The sequence below is a fragment of the Sciurus vulgaris genome (assembly GCF_902686455.1).
Source record: "Sciurus vulgaris genome assembly, chromosome: 5".
NCBI lineage: Eukaryota > Metazoa > Chordata > Mammalia > Rodentia > Sciuridae > Sciurus > Sciurus vulgaris.
In genome coordinates this window covers 181,266,380-181,283,444 of record NC_136465.1, presented here as the reverse complement: position 1 = coordinate 181,283,444, position 17,065 = coordinate 181,266,380, and the positions used below count along the sequence as shown (strand labels likewise).

Genomic DNA, 17,065 nt, shown 5'->3' with positions numbered 1-17,065 from the left:
GCACATACATAGCAATACAAAGGAACGACTGCCCATGGCACAACCTGGGTGGGGCCCAGGGGGACTGCCAGGGAGCAGCATACACCAGCCCCCAAGGTCACACCCTGTGTGACTGCATTCATAGCTGCATTCATTCACTCACTGTGTTGCTGAGGCTGGTCTCAAACTCCTGGGCTCAAGCAATCCTGCTGCCTCAGCCTCCTGAGTGCCTGGGACTGTAGGCGTGTGCCACATGCCCAGACCACGCATACACTTTTGAAATAATAAAAGTTCAGAAGCAGAAGACAGTCGGTGACTGTGGAAGAGGGGGAGGGCGAGTGGCAAGAGGGAGGCTCGCGTGGCTCTAAAGGTGCCATCAGATATCCTGTGTCTGTCCTGAGCACGAGCAGAGGCCCAGGCCCACAGAGCCGACAGAGCAGGCAGCACCGGACACACGCGCACACCCCACGCACACATGCGCACACCACACACACACACGTGCGCACACCACACACACACCCCACACATACCACATACAAATATGCACACACCACATGCACACACCACACACACACCACATACAAACATGCACACACGTGCACACCACACACATACCACATACAAACATGCATACACCACACGCACACACCACACACATACCGCATACAAACATGCACACACGTGCACACCACACACACACGCGCACACCCACACGCACACATGTGCACACCACACATGCACACAATACAAACATGCACACCCGACACGCACACATGTGCACACCACACACATACCACATACAAACATGCACACGCGCACACCCCACGCACACACGCGCACACCCCACACACACGTGCACACCCCACACACACACATGCATACCCCACATGCGCACACATACCACGTTCAAACATGCACACACCACACACACACACACGCACAGCACACATGCACACATACCACATACAAACATGCACACACGTGCACACCCCACGCACACAGGCGCACACCCCACACGCACACATGCACACTACACGCACACACGTGCACACCCCACATGCACACACATACCACGTACAAACATGCACACACCACATACATACCACATACAAACATGCACACACGTGCACACCCCCCACACACCACACATACCACGTACAAACATGCACAAACCACATACAAACATGCACACCCCACACACCACATGCACACACATACTACGTACAAACATGCACACCCCACACACACACCACATGCACACCCCACATGCACACACCACACGCACACACGTACCACATACAAACATTCACACATGTGCACACCCCACATGCAGCACACATGCACGCACATACCACATACAAACATGCACACACACCCCCACACCCCACACGCACACACGTGCACACCCCACATACACCACACATACCACAAACATGCACACACCACACACATAACACATGCACGCACACCCCCCCGCACACGTGCACACCCCACACACACCACACATGCACATACATACCACATACAAACATGCACATACCGCACACATAACACACGCACACCACACCCCCACACCCCACACAAACCTCACATACATGTACACAGACAAAACTGGGGAAGTCTGAATAGAGTCAGGCTAATTTCTGGTTGGGATACTGTAATTCTGCAGAATGTTTCCACTGGCTTCCCCTGCATTATTTCTTATGTTACAGAGTTAAAAATGTGAATATTATCAGTGAGCTCAAGCTATCTAAGAGACATACCTCAATCACTCCAAAAGTCCATTATCCTACAGACTGTTTTCTCCACACATAATAAACTACACAAATTCATATATTTTAAAATCCTATGTGTGAACTGACAAGCTTTCCTAAAATTCAGATGGAAATGCAAGGGACCCAGAGTAGACAAAAGAGTCTTGAAGATGAAGAGCAAAACTGGAGGACTCACACGTCCCCATTTCAAAACTTACTCCAAAGCTGCAGTTGTCAAGATGAGGTGGCACTAGCATAAGGGTAGTCACAGGGACCACAGGCCTAGAACTGAGAGTTAAGAAAGACAGCCAAACACACATGGTCAACTGATGGTTTGCAAGGGTGCTAGGACTAGTCAGTTGGAAAAATACAGTCTTCAACAAATGGTACTGGGAAAACTTGATATCCATAAGCAGAAGAAAGAAGGCGAACCTTTACTTTATACCACGTATAAAAATTTACTCAGCAGATCCAAGGCTGACATTTAAGGATTAAAACAGAGAGACAGTAACAAGTGTTGCTGAAGATGTAGAGAAATCAGAAGCCCTGTTGTTGTGGTTTGGATGTGAGGTGTCCCCCAAAGCTCACATGTAAGACAGTGCAGGAAGGAGAGGGCTGGGGCTGGGGCTCAGTGGTAGAATGCTCACCTAGTATACTGGTACTGCCTAGTACATGTCTGGCACTGGATTCAATACCTAGCATCACATAAAAAACTAAATAAACAAAATAAAGATATTGTATCCATCTACAAATAATATATATATATATGAGAAATGACTGAGTTGTGAGAGTCTTACTCTAATCAGTGGATTACTCCCTGAAGGGATTAACTGGGTGGTGACTGGAGGCAGGGGGGTGTGGCTGGAGGAGGTGGCTCACTGGGGCGGGGCTGTGGGTATATACATTTGTGACTAGAAAGCAGAGCCTCTGCTTCCCTCTGCCACACTCTCCGCCATGATGTTCAGCCTCACCTCAAGGAGCTGGCTTCTATGGACTAAGAGCCCTCAAGTAAACTTTTCCTCCCCTACAGTTGTTCTGGGTCTTTTGAGTCACAGCATTGAAAAAGCTGACCCAAACACCTGTACACACTGCTGGTGGGAATGCAAAACAGGACAACTGTGTGGAAAAGTCTGCAGTTCCTCAGACGATCAACCTAAGTGGGACAGTACCCCGCAGTTTCACTTTGTACTCAAGGGAAAAGAAAACGTGTCCACGCACTGATGTGTACACAAATGTTCACAGTAGCACTATTCATAAGAGCCAGAGAGTAGAATCAAGCCAAAAGTCCATTAAGGAACGAGTGGCTAAATAAAATCTGGTATATCCATTCAATGGGGTATTATTTGGTAACAAAAAGAAATGAAGTTCAGATACATACCCCAGCTGGATGGGCCAGAAAGCATTACACCAAGAAGTTAGACACAAGAGACCATATAGTGTACGATGCTCTTTACACAAAAGGTCTAATACAGGCACACCTGTAGAAACAAACATGTAGGCTAATGGTTGTCCAGCAGTAAAGGGGAAAAAACTGGGAGAAATGGAAATCACTGACAAGGGAAAGAGGCTTCTTTGGAGATAATGAAACTGTTCTAAAATTGACTGTGGTGATAGTTGGACAATTTTGTGAATATAGTAAAATCCAAAGAATTGTATTCTTATTTTTAAAAACCCAGGCTGGACTCAAAACTCCTGGACTCAAATGATCCTCCTACCTCAGCCTCCCAAGTAGCTGGGACTACAGGCACATACCACCATGCCCATTCATGTATACTTTTTAAAAATTCCGTGGGCTGGGGAGATAGCTCAGTTGGTAGAGTGTTTGCCTTGGAAGCACAAGGCTCTGGGTTCAATCCCCAGTACCGCAAAAAAAAAAAAAAAAAAAAAAAAAAAAAATTCCATGTGCCTGAAACTAAAGACAGTAATCCCCCCTTATTTGTAGGGGATATGGCCTAAGATCCCCAGCAAATGCACCAAGCACTATATGTATGTGTTCTCTCCTATATATATACACATACTTTTGATAAAGCTTTATTTATAAAATTAGAGTAAAAGATGAATAATAAATAATAATAAAATAGAACTATAATAATATGCCATAAAAGTTATGTGAATGTGGTCAGTCTCTCTCTCTCTCCAAATACTGTATTTACATATCTTACTGTATTTATGCTGCTGCTTCTTGTGCTGTGAGATGGTACTTAAAGGAAGCATTTTATGGCTCTCTTTGGAATATTCAAATCACCAGCATCACTGCTATTGAACTTTGGGGCCATTAGTAAATACAGTAAGTGTTACTTGAACACAAGCACTCTCTGATATCACAACAGTCAATCTGATAACTGGGATGGCTCTAAATGACAAACTGGCAGGTAATATACACAGTGTGGATACACTGGACTAAGGAGAAAGTCACGTCCTGGGCAGAATGGAGTCAAACTGTTCAAGACTTTATCATGCTACTTGAAATGGCAAGCAATTTAAAACCAATGATTGTTTATTTCTAGAATTTTCCATTTAGTATTTTAGAGTTCAGCTGACCAAGGTGGCTGAGGTAGCTGAAACCTCAGAAAGCAAAACCATGAAAGACAAAACCAGTAAGTAAGGTGGTGCACACCTGTAGGCCCAGCTACCTGGGATGTTGAGGCAAGAGGATCCTAAGTTTGAGGCCAGTTTGGGCAACTTAGGGAAACTGACTCAAAATTAAAAATCTAAAAAGGGCTGGGATATAGCTCAGTGATAAGAGTGCACTTGGGTTCAATTCCAGTAAAACAACAACAACAAAATTAATAATAATAAATAGTAACTAAAAAAGGAAAAAGTTCATTAAGAAATATTTACAATTAAATAACAAAAATATTACGTTAAAATTTGTGTAAAAAAATTTTGTGAGACATAGCTATAAGTAGCACTTTATTAAAAAAAAAAAGGTATTCCATGTTTCGAATACACTTACCAGGAAATAAAGTTTAAACAAAACAAGCAATTCACTTAAGTTGGAAGCTACCACCAAAACAAACCAAAAGAAAAAGAATAAACATAATAACATGAATCAGTATGAAATTTTAAAAAGTAAAATCATCTAAATGAAAAGGTAATTATTTGGGTAAATAACGATGTATTCTCACTCCACACCTGCTGGGTTGGCAGGTGAGTGTGGGAGGCCCTCGCATGCAGGCAGCAGAAAGGGCTGCTCTGGCCCACGTCTGCCTGCTGGAGGACCACGGGCAATGGGAGGTGGCTAGAGCGAGCTGCACGTGTCTGAAAACCACACACGCTTAGAGGTCACAGAGGCAGGGTCAACTCACGGAGGACAGCCTCAGGCCCACACAGCACCTCCATGTGGCTGAGCACACGTGCCCTGAGAGGCACACTGCTGCAAAGGGACAGAGCGGAGGCCACAGTGTCATGAGGCCCTCCTGGCCACACAAGAGAGGCTGCTCACCTGCAAGCACCCCACGCTGCCTGCTCCAAGGTTCAGAAAGGGCAGGTGGGAGGCAGCGGTGCGGGGCCCCACCTGCCATGCCTCTGTGCCCCGCTGCTGACCAACCCTACTGACAGGAGAACGATGCTCGTCGATGGCCTGGAGTTTTCTCTTGATCTTTACATATTCTGTCATTTCTAACTTACTTTGGGAAATTTCACGCAAACCCAAGTCAGCAAGAGCAGTGCCTGTGCTGAGCCCATATACACGGCTCTGGCCTCCTCTGGCCTCCATGTACACCTTCCTGGCTGGTGGAAGACACCAGCCCTTCCTGCTGCCCACACTTATCTTGAAATCTCTTGTCCAGGACCAGGAACTGGTGCACGAGGTTGTCCCAATACCTGTCAGGCTTCGGCCGTGTGAGCGGTCAGGGGAGCTGTCTCACTGGCATTGCCACCTGCAGACTCACTGAGATGTCCACCTTCACGCTGCTCCACGAGCCAAGGACTGGATGCTGTGGAATGCTGACACACAAGCACAGGCCGTGGGAACATGTGCCATCTCTGGACCCAAATTCCCTTCAGTGGGGCTGGGCTGTGGCTCAGTTGGAGCGCTTGCCTAGCATGTGTGAGACACTGGGTTTGAATCCCAACACTGCATGTAAATAAATGAGTAAAATAAAGGTCTATCAACAACTAAGAATTTTTTTTTTTTAAATTCCCTTCAGGGTATGTGGAAAACCATCCTTATTTAGCAGAATCAGACTAGGTTGAGCCATGGGACGCAGATGTCAGGCTGCCGGGAAGCTGTGACACTGCGTGGTTCCCTGTCTCCTTCTGAAATATTCCCCTGAGAGGATGGCTCCCCTGACTCCACCCTATCCTGTCCATCACAGAAGAAGCTCCTCCAGGTCTTGCCCCTTTACCTGTATGTTATAAATAAAATAGAGCTGGGCTATTCCATGTTGTTAGAGGCCAGAGCTGGTATGGCCGGACTCATCTCATCCCCTCTCATTTAAAAAGAGCATTGGCCTTTTTCCAATCCACCATCTGCGGTGGGACTGCCACCGAGATGCAGATTTTTGTAAAGACCCTTATGGGGAAGACTATCACGATCGAGGTTGAACCCTCAGACACTACAGAAAATGTAAAGGCCAAGATCCAGGATAAGGAAGGGATTCTCCTGATCAGCAGACTGATCTTTGCTGGTAAACAACTGGAAGATGAATGTACTTTGTCTGACTACAATATTCAGTAGGAGTCCATTCTTCATCTTGTGCTGAGGCTTCATGGTGGTGCTAAGAAAAGGACGAAGTCTCACACCACTCCCAAGAAGAACAAGCATAAGAGAAAGAAGGGTAAGTTGGCTGTCCTGAAATATAAGGTGGATGAAAGGGGCAAAATTAGACGCCTTCAGATGAATGTGGTGCTGGGGTTTTTATGGCCAGTCACTTTGACAGACATGGTTGTGGCAAGTGTCGTCTGACTTACTGCTTCAACAAACCAGAAGACAAGTAATGTGTGAGTTAATAAAAACACGAACAAACAGACAGACAAAAGGAGTATTGGCGTTCTGTGTTTACTAAGTAGATAAGTTTATGGGTAACTGACTGATAAACAGCCAACATCATCCTCCGCAGTTAACCCTTTTCTCATCTATGCGGGACATGGTTGAGAGACCCCGACAAGGGTAGGCTTAGGTCAATATGTTTTATGTATTCAATCAAAGATTCCTGAGGACTTAAATACAGAACAAAAAAAGTTTATTTGTTTGGGTTTTGTTTGTTTGTTTGTTTGTTTTGGGGTGCTGAGGACTGAACACAGGGGCACTCTACCACTGAGCTTTATCCTCAACCCTTTTAAAATTTTAAGAAAAGGTCTCCCTAAGTTGCCCAGGCTGGCCCCAAATGTGAGATTCTCCTGATATGGCCTCCCAAGCAGCTGAGATTATAGGTGTGTGCCATTGTACCTGGACAGAACAAATCTTATACAACAAAGAAAACCAAAATTAAACCCAGGTGCTAGAGGTACAGCTCAGAGGTATAGCGCTTCCCTAGCACATGTCTATGGATGGAGACCTCTGAAACCGTGAGCCCCAAATAAACTCTTCCTCCTCTACAGTTGTGCTGGTCGGGTTCTTCAGTCACAGCTGCAAAAAGGTTGACTAAAATAGCTACACATTAAATAGAACGCATTGCACGGCTGTCTGTCACCCGGGCACTTTCAGACGCAATACCCAACGATGGAAGCAGCGGGAGCAGCCTCCGCAGCTCCGAGGGCAGCAGGCATTCGCGGCCGCGGGCTGTGTCGGGGCACCGAGGAACGGCTCGGGCGCATGCTCGCAGGCAGCACCGCCTCACCGATGCCTCCACAGAGGGGCTCACAGGAGGCAAGTCGCCCCTTCCTCCCTGGATGACCCAAAGGCCAGGATGCACCCTCGGAGCAGGAGCTGGCTCCTGCGCTGCTGACTGAGGGTCTCTCCCCTGCCCACATCTGTCCCAACAGTCCCTCAGGCTGCAGGCACCTTCTGCACTCTTACCCATGCCAAATGAAAGGAACTTGAGGTTCCACTTCTTTATTTATTCTGTCAGGGTGGCAGAACCATTAGACAGAAGGTAGGCTTCAAAAAGAAATGTTGCTCATATGACCCACTAGTTCCAAGAAAGAGCCCCTCAACACAGAACATTCTGTGGTAGAAACAGTTGCTAACAGGAAATTGGAACCTAAACTGTACCCTCTTACCTGTCAGGCCACCAACTGACTCTTATTTTTTCTTTTAAAGACTTATAGTCAAAGTCCTGGTTCTGTATGTGACCTGAGACCAGTTTCACAATCCCCCCTGTCTGCTTGCTCAGAGTGCCCACCACAGAGCTGTGGTGAGGTCTGACTGAACAAAACTTCATACAAAGGGCCTGGAACAGTTCCCTGCATGCTTTACTCTCAAAGACCCTCAGTGCAAAGGAGAAGAGAGGACAAAGAGGCCACTGCACACACCAAGGTCAGGCTTGGTGGCACCTCAGTGCTGATGGCTCATCTCACCTCTCAGGCCCGCCCACAGGGCATCAACCAGAGCCCCAACACCACAGAACCCAAGAGCTTTCTGCCCCAGAGAGCCAGGCACACACCAACATGCTACACGGTCAAACGTGTGGACTCCACCTGGTCCAAAAGCAGAGGTGGCATGAGCTGTGGGGACCAGGAGTATCTGTGCTCAAAGGACAAACAACATGTCTACTCTGGGCACAGACTACTGGGGAAAACAAAGAACCTTACTTCAAAAGGGGATGAACAGGTGAACAAAAACCCAAAGACAGAAGTAAAAAGAATAGCCATAAATACACAGGTAAATTAAAACAATCATGAAAGCCTAACTTAACCAGGTCTATGTTAACGCATTCAAGGAAACCCTGAGTCATCTTGGCTGTGGAAGGTGTTCCCACCTGAGCCCTGTGCACACGTAGCTCCGGTCTCTCCTGCCTCAGGCTGCACGGCTCAGAGGGGTCTGCTTGGGTGAGCATTGTGTGTGCCTGTCCCCAGAACAGGCAGTTCCTTTAAGAAAGGGTTCTTGTGACCCTGCTGCCCCCAGGAGACAAGAAGCAGAGCAGCCCCTCTAGATCCACAGGTTGAGGCAGGGCAACTACCAGACCAGCCTTGCCTCACCCAAGCCACTGGTCTTCAGGACCTCTTTGTTACAGCAGCGCAGTCTATTCCTTGATATAATTTGAACAACATTCCTAACTTTTTCACCTGTGAGGTGATATTTTTCAGAAAGTCCTAAGAATTATGGAATGCACCTGGCACATAAGTGCTCAACAAATACAGTCAGGTGCCACATAATGGCATCTCAATGACAGACTGCACACATGACACTGGTCCCATAAGATCATATCACCTAATGGTGTTGCAGCTATCTTAATTGTGTAAAGACAGTCTACAATGTTTGTACCAGGTGATGCATTCATCAGAATATATCCATGTCTCCAAGCAAACTATGACTCAGCTTACTGAATGAAGGGGAGATGATGTTGCTAACACCTACTGTAAGTTCAACAGTGTTCAATTCCCTCCCTTTTCAAAATTAATACTTGCCCCTCACTTCCCAGTGGCAAAGAAACAAGACCCCTGTATGGCTGCTTATCTTAAGCACAGTAAGAAAGGATAAGCCTTAGAAAGTTGTGTACTATTTATTCTCCTTCACAAAGAGGGAGGCTCAAGGAACTGAGAGACAGCAAGAAGCTAGGAAACAAAGCACACCTGAGGCCCGGGCGGTCCTTCCTGACTCCAACTTAGTTACCAGAAGAGAAGCAATCTCCTCTTCCAGGGCTGGATGTGATTCTTTGGTCTTCAGTTGTATGTTTGGGAAATGTAGGCAACTCACAAAGTGAACTGATTAAATGAAATTTAAAACATAGTCAATAATTAAAGTAGAATGAGACTTCCAAAGGGACTCATGATGGAAGGGCATGCTAGTCATCATGAGACCAGACCACAGGCAAAAGCTAAGACACCGGGCACACCCTACCAACATAAAGACCTCTTTCCAATCCAGCAGGGGCCCAGACCCAGGCCTTCCGTAGTGAAGGCAGGCAAGCACTTGTCCACTGAGTGATGTCCCCAGTCCTAATGTTCATTTTTATTTACTTACGTATGTGTTCATTCTTCTTTTAATCTTCTTTGAACCAGTTCTTCAACTGGGTCATTGTTTTGAGATGGGGGAGGGGGCAAAAGGACAGTCAGTGTGGGTAATAAAGAACTGGGTCCAAACAGAAAGATGGGGCTTACTCAAGAGGAAGGCAAAGTAAACGGAGTATCCCAAGCCCTTCCCCTCCTCCTCCGCCTTGCCACAGAATTGCTCCCCTGCAGGAGTGCAGTTGCTCAGGAAGCCCTTCCTGGGTGGCTCCTTGGCTTCTTCTCTACCTTCTGGTCACTAGTCACTGGGCAAGCGAGGGGAGGAGGGTGTGAGACAAGGAAATCTAAAACCTGCGCAAGGGGCAGGACACCCCCACTTCCCCTGACGCCCAGCTCTGGGACCCTTCTCTTCAGAAGTCTACCTCTGTCCTATCCTTTAAATAAAACTTGCTTCCTACACTTGTAGGTGTTTCTCAGGTGTTCAATCCTCAACATCTGGGGAAGTGGAACTCGGCCCTGATTCTTATCACTGGCGCCTGTTTAAGTGTTGTGTTTCAGTCCTTTCCTGATAAGTGTCACAGGCTGGGAAATTCCTAAGCAACACATCTATTTCCCATCGTCTGGAAGCTGGAAGTCTAGGACCAGGTGTCCCGGCAGGGTGTCTGGTAAGGCCTGCTCCTCACAGACGTTGCCTCCTCTGGCTCTCCCTGGCCGCAGGGCAGAAGGGATGGGTGGACTCCCTGCAGTCCTTCCATCGGGCTGCAGCTCTGTCCACGAGGGTAAAGCCCTCATGACTTCATCACCTCCCGCAGGACCCGCCTCTGCACACAGCTGCACCAGGGATTAAGTGCCTACCTGACTTTGGAGGAACACAAAGGTAACTGCAGCAGGCTGTTAGTAACAAGCTGAGTTTCACTGTCCTCTTCACTTTTCTCCTATTGAGGCTGCAGGGGTCACGAGGAGCCAGGGGAATCCCTTATTCCTGAGAGACAGTTCTGCCTGGTATGAACTGAGAGGCCAACGCCCGCCGCTCCCAGCATGATGGAGGTGCTGTCCACTAGCTTTTCCACTGCGGCACTGACCATACTACGGTTTGGGTCTGAAGTGTCCCCCCAAAGGCTCATGTATGAAAGGCTCTGCCACCAGCCTATGGCACTACTGGGAGGAGGCAGAATCTTTAGGAGGTGATGCCCAATGGAAGGAAGTCGGGTCACTGCAGTGATGCCCTTGGAGGGGACACTGGGACCCCAGCCCCTTCCCATCTCTCTCTGCTTGCATTAGTCACCACATGCTCCCTGGCATAATATTCTGCCCCCCAACAGGGCCCAAAACCATAGGGACAACCGTCCAGGAACTGAAACCTCAGAAACCATGAGCCAAAATAACCTTTACTCCTTTAAAGCTGTTTTATCTCAGATATTTTATCACAGAAATAAAAACTGACTAACACAAACCATCAGTCTAACTATTGTTCAAATGAAGTTACTTTGTTTTATTCCTCTTGTTTACCATCCCTTTCTTCGGTGCTCTGCTGTTTTATTCTCTATTTATTTATTTATTTTTGTTTTATTCTCTTTTGACTAGCTTTCAATTTTCTTACTCATTCTCCTTATGATTCATGGTTCTTTTTTTTTTTTTTTTTCCTTGAATCTATAGATGTTCTTTTCACCAATTCTGGAAAATCTTTTCAAATAATAAATCTGACTATTCTCTGTTCTCCTTAAAGAACACCAAAAAATGTACATTATTCTCCCTCCATGCTTCATACTGCTGAATCTCTATTCTGTATTTTTTAAAAATTACTGATAGGTGTAGAAGGTCACAATACTTTTATTTATCTATTTTTATGCAGTGCTGAGGATCGAACCCAGTGCCCCACACATGCCAGGCAAGTGCTCTACCACTGAGCCACAGCCACAGTGCCTCTCTTCTGTTCATTTTCTGATGTGTTCAGTGTGCTTCATTTAGTACGGTTCCTCTGACCTGTTTCCTAGTTCACGGCTTTTCTCTTCACTGCATGTAATTTGTTGCTAACCCTACACACTGAATCCTTTTTTCGACATGGTTTCTAATATTGCCCAGGATGGCTTCAAGCTCCTGGCCTCAAACAAGCCGCCTACCTTCATCTGCCACTGCCGTGCCCACCTCTTCTGCTACCTGACGCCCAAAGGGGCTGTTTCTACCCATGGTTCTGACCCAAGATGCCTTACTTCCTCATGTGCCTAGTGGTTTTGGGCTGTGTACTACTAATCATAGTCCTGAAAAAAATTATCAGTTGGTTTTTTATACCTAGGATGAAGATTACTTTCTCCATCTCCTGCAGGATGCCTGAAGGCATTACCAAACCAAAAAACACCATAAATTCATGCTTGATTTTCCTGAGCTACCACAAAAAATAAATTGAGGCTCAAAATCCTAACAAAAGCCAATCCCTATGCATTGCCATAATAAACAGATTTATTCTTTTTTTTTTTTTTTTCCCTTCTACATGCAATAAAAGGTAGTCACCTGGGGACAGAGACAGGAGTGAGGGCACAGGTCTCTGTGCACCTAACCCTGAGGATATGGCCCAGAATCCAGTCAGTGTGGGGAGGCCTGCTCGAGGTTCTCCACCTTAAGAGGCCACAGAGTCTAACTATTCTTCTTGCCCTGCAAACCCTCTAAAAATCAAAAGCTCCACTTTGTCCAGATGAGCCAGTGCCCTCAGAGCATAGGCAGATTCCATCCTATGCTACCTAAAGATTCTTTCTCAGTCCTACTTTCTGATAGATTACGATTTACAAGTTCCTTGCTATTTTCAATTCTTAGAATTTTTTTAATCCAATAATTTAAATTGTTTTCCATAGGCTGGGAGGTAGGTGAGCAGAAGGCAGCCTAATTAAAAAAAAATGTTTTTCTTACAAAATTTACCTGATAATGTAATTCTATATTGAAACTGTTATTCCCTCATCAGTTTCAGGAGTTATACTACTCTCTCATAGCCTCCATTCACACTGGTATTGTTGTCAACCTAGGTGGTGTTCCTTTTTAGGTCATCTAACTTCTACCTCTAGCTTAATCTTTTTTGTCTTTGGTGTCATATAATTTCAATGTATGGGTACGAGGTTTGCTGTTTTGGTTTTTTGTATTACTTGAAACACATCATGCTTCCTAAATCTATGAATGTGTATCTTTTATTAGTTTTTTTAAAGAATATTTTTATTTTTTTTTTTAATTTTATTGTAAACAAATGGGATACATGTTATTTCTCTGTTTGTACATGGCGTAAAGGCATACCATTTGTGTAATCATAAATTTACATAGGGTAATGTTGTTTGATTCATTCTGTTATTTTTTCCCTTCCCCCCATAAAGAATATTTTTATTAGTTGTTGATAGACCTTTATTTTATTTATTGATTTATTTGTGGTACTGAGAATCAAATCCAGTGCCTCACACATGCTGGGCAAGCGCTCTACCACTAAGCCACAATACCAGCCCCTATTCTTTTTTTTTTTTTTTTTTTTTTTAAGTTTGAAGTTATTAACACTTAAATATGCCTCTCCTCCATTTTCTCCATGTTTTTACTCTGAATTCCAACTTCACTTTACAATATCTATCTTTCTTCTTCTTCTTCTTCTTTTTGTACTGGGGATTAAACTACATTACCAGCCCTTTTTATTTTTTATTTTGAGACAGGGTCTAAGTTGCTTGCTAAATTGCTAAGACTGGCCTCGAACTCATGATCTTCTTGCCTCAGCCTCCCAAGTCACTGGGACTGCAGATGTGTACCAGCTACATCTTTTTATTCTAATTTCTACTTCCTTTCAGTATCACTTTTCACCTCCCATTTCTCAGCACTGCCCTCTGGATAATTTTTTCAGTACATGTTCCATTTACTAATTCAATCTTCATCCCTGTTTAATCTGTTTAATTTACATTCTTGTCTTTAATTTTTACTCTTCTGGAAGTTCTGATTGGGTCATTCCATACTTTGCTTTAAAAAAAAAAAACTATATATATTTTTAGCTGCAGATGGACACAATGCCTTTATTTTATTTATTTATTTTTATGTGGTGCTGAGGATTGAACCCAGTGCCTCACACATGCTAGATAAGTGCTCTACCACAGAGCCACAACCTCAGCTCAATACTTTGCTTTTTGTTACTGATTTTTATTCCAGTTTGCATCTCTTCAAACATTTCATACATTATTATTATTTACACTGCATCTGATTATTCAGTATCTGTAGGCCTTGGGACATCTAATTATGCTCTCTTCCTCATAAAGATGTGAGTGGAGGCAGAGAGAGAAAGAGAGAAGGAAAGAGAAAGAATGTGCATGTATGTTGACTGTAAGTTCAAGTTTGCTTAAATTTAATCTATACTAATTCTGAGGAACTACACTGAGCATACTTTCTTCCTTCAGCAAGGAGCAAAAGAAAACTATCATAATGCTTATGGTTTCTGTTTCTCTTTTCTCTTTTGCTCTTTAAAGATTTGTCTTAATATTTATTCATTCATTCATTCATTTATTTAGTACTGGGGACTGAACCTAGGAATGCTTAACCACTAAGCAACATCCCCATCCCTTTTTATTCTGAGGTGAGGTCTGGCTGAGTTGCTTAGGGCCTTGCTTAGTTACTGAGGTTGGCCTCAAACTTGAAACCCTCCTGCCTCAGCCTAACAAATTGCAGGGATTATGGGCATGAGCCACTATGTCTTCTCATTTTAATTTTTAATGCACTGAAATGCTCACAAAAAATTATATTTATTGTAATCTATTCAGCATCTAATTGGGTTGTAATGGGAGAAACTTTTAAGAGCATCTAATAAGGGTATGCATCTTGGTAGCAGAACACTTGATTAGCATACTTGAGGCCTGGACTCCATTCCCAGCACCACAGAGAAAAGTCAAATAGACAAAGAAAAAGAGCACCTAACACTGCTGGGAGTGGAAGTCCTGCCCTCTCTTTACACCTTTCACCCTACATGGAGAATACACTCTAAAAGGAATGGTGACAGGGTACTTCCCTATCCAGTATGTCCTCCACGATGACAGAACATACACATTACTACACTGGACAGCCCCTGTTTTGTTTTGTTTAGGAACTGGGGACTGAGCCCAGGGGAGCTTAACCACTGAGCCACATCCCCAGCCCTACTCCTTTTTTATATTTTTTTGGAGACACGGTCTGACTAAGTTGCTTAGGGCATCACTGAATTACTGAGGCTGGCTTTGAACTCATGATCTTCCTGCCTCAGCCTCCCAAATAGCTGGAACTACAAGCATGTGCCACTGCGCCCAACCCCGTCCCCATTTTTTTTTTTTTTTACAGATTATGTTTTGGCTTGGAGAAACCCAGTAACTTGCCCAGAGAGAAAGAGAACATCTCAAAAAAGTCACGAGAGGATAAAGGAGAAAAACAAAACAAAACAAAACAAAAACCCCAAGGACCACAGCACACCTTCAAAACTAAATGTTCTGCTGTTACTCATTTTTTGAACTTCCATCTCTGCAATATATTTGTGCAAATTATACAATAAAGCTGAGTCCAACTGAAAAGTAAAATTGCTTTACCTTCTATGAAAACTTCTTTGTTTAAATCTTGTATTCAGGCAAAACAGAAAAACATTTGTTTTTTTTCTTGGAGTATATACAACTTTAAGAAAATTTTTTCCATTCAATGAAAGATTTTTAATCTCTTTACATGAAACATAAGAAGGAAAAAATACTTATTTTAAGTTCTTCCTTTGTAAAGTAACTTACCAAAATAGTAAGCAAAAGGACAAGGAAAACAAAAATCAATATTTTAGTTAGTATTCAAATTATCAGAAAATGTCATGATGGGCCAGGGGTGGTGGCACACACCTATAATCCCAGTGGTTCGGGAGGCTGAGGCTGAGGCTGAAGCTGAGGATCACAAATTCAAAGCCAGTCTCAGCAACTTAGTGAAGCCCTAAGCAACTTAAAGAGATCCTGTCTCTAAATAAAATCTGAAGGGCTGGGGTTGTGACTCAGTGATTAAATACCACTGGGTTCAATCCCTGGTATAAAAAAAAAAAAGTCATCTGGAAAAATTATTTAAGTCATTGGGAAAATATGAATATGGACAGATACTAGATGAAATTAAGGAATTATTATGTTCTCTAATTAAAAAAAAAACATGGTAGCTTTATTTTCAAAGATAAAATTTTCCTTATCTACTAGAGAGAAGTATTCATGATAAGACAACATTATTTCTGGAATTTGTTTTTAAAAACAAGAACTAAAAAAATATGAAAGAGGACAGAAAGAAAGAAAAAGCACTGTTAAAACTGGAGGAAGAGTACATGGGTACTAATTACAGTGCTTCCCTATTTTTGTGTATTTTTAAATTTCATATAAAAAGCAAACAAGAGATATTCAAAGTTGTGCCAATAACCCAGGTGTGTTAGTATTATCATCTTCTGAAACAGGTATATTTTATACCTAGCATTTTATAATTGAAATTACTAAGCTAAATAACTCAGTTAACTTTTCAGCACTATATACAGTTTTTAAAATAAGGAAATGTTTCTACAATATTGACTTCAGGTCTGTTTATTTTGATTTTGAACCAATGGTTCAAATATCAAACATATATATATATAATTTTGGGGGTATTTTTTATGTCCTCAGCATCTAGGAACATAAGATACATCTTGATAAATTCTGCTCAGTGCAAGCTGGAGGAAGAATAGGTACCTGTGTCCCTGAACGGCACAGCTTGAGAGATGAGCAGCCCTGGGGAAGAGCAGCTGGCGGCTACTGGTGGTGCCCTGGTCACACAGCCCTCTCCAGACTCCCACTGCAGCCTCCTCCCCACCCAGACTGTCCTCACTGGGAGCTCTACCATCCCTTTCTTCTGGTCATGACCTCCAGATCTCATTCTGCAGCCCTGGATTATTCTAGGGAGCTTTTCTCCCAAGCCCTATCCCTCTCTCCTTCCTCAACATGACTATTTCTTTGATCCCTACTTGGGACAAAGTCACCCCTGATCTCCCACAGAGGCATGCCACCTGGAAAGGGGGTCAGCACTTTCCTAAGTCCCAAGGATTTTTCTTTTTCTTTTTTGTTTGTTTATTTGTTTTTGTTTTGTAGTACTAGGAAAGGAATCTCAACCCTATGCCTGGTAGGCAAGGGCTCTACCACTGAGCTATACCCTCAGCTCCCTACCACCACCAGTGGATATTTCTAGACACCTGTAACTTCATTCAAAACCTCTGGTTTTGATACATTTGCTTCTGGCCAAAATGGAATAACAGGAAACAGATTTATCTT

General features: G+C 43.9%; 1 protein-coding gene and 1 pseudogene across 13 annotated transcripts in view; one reads left to right on the top strand and one right to left on the bottom strand.

Annotated features, from left to right (window-relative positions):
* PPP6R2 (protein phosphatase 6 regulatory subunit 2) overlaps positions 1-17,065 on the bottom strand; it is a 91,877-nt gene that overhangs the window by 49,015 nt on the left and 25,797 nt on the right. The gene's annotated exons all lie outside the window — the stretch shown is intronic.
* On the top strand, positions 5,595-7,214 carry LOC306663048 (ubiquitin-ribosomal protein eS31 fusion protein-like; annotated as a pseudogene). Its single transcript has one exon. The product of its transcript is annotated as a ubiquitin-ribosomal protein eS31 fusion protein-like (transcript).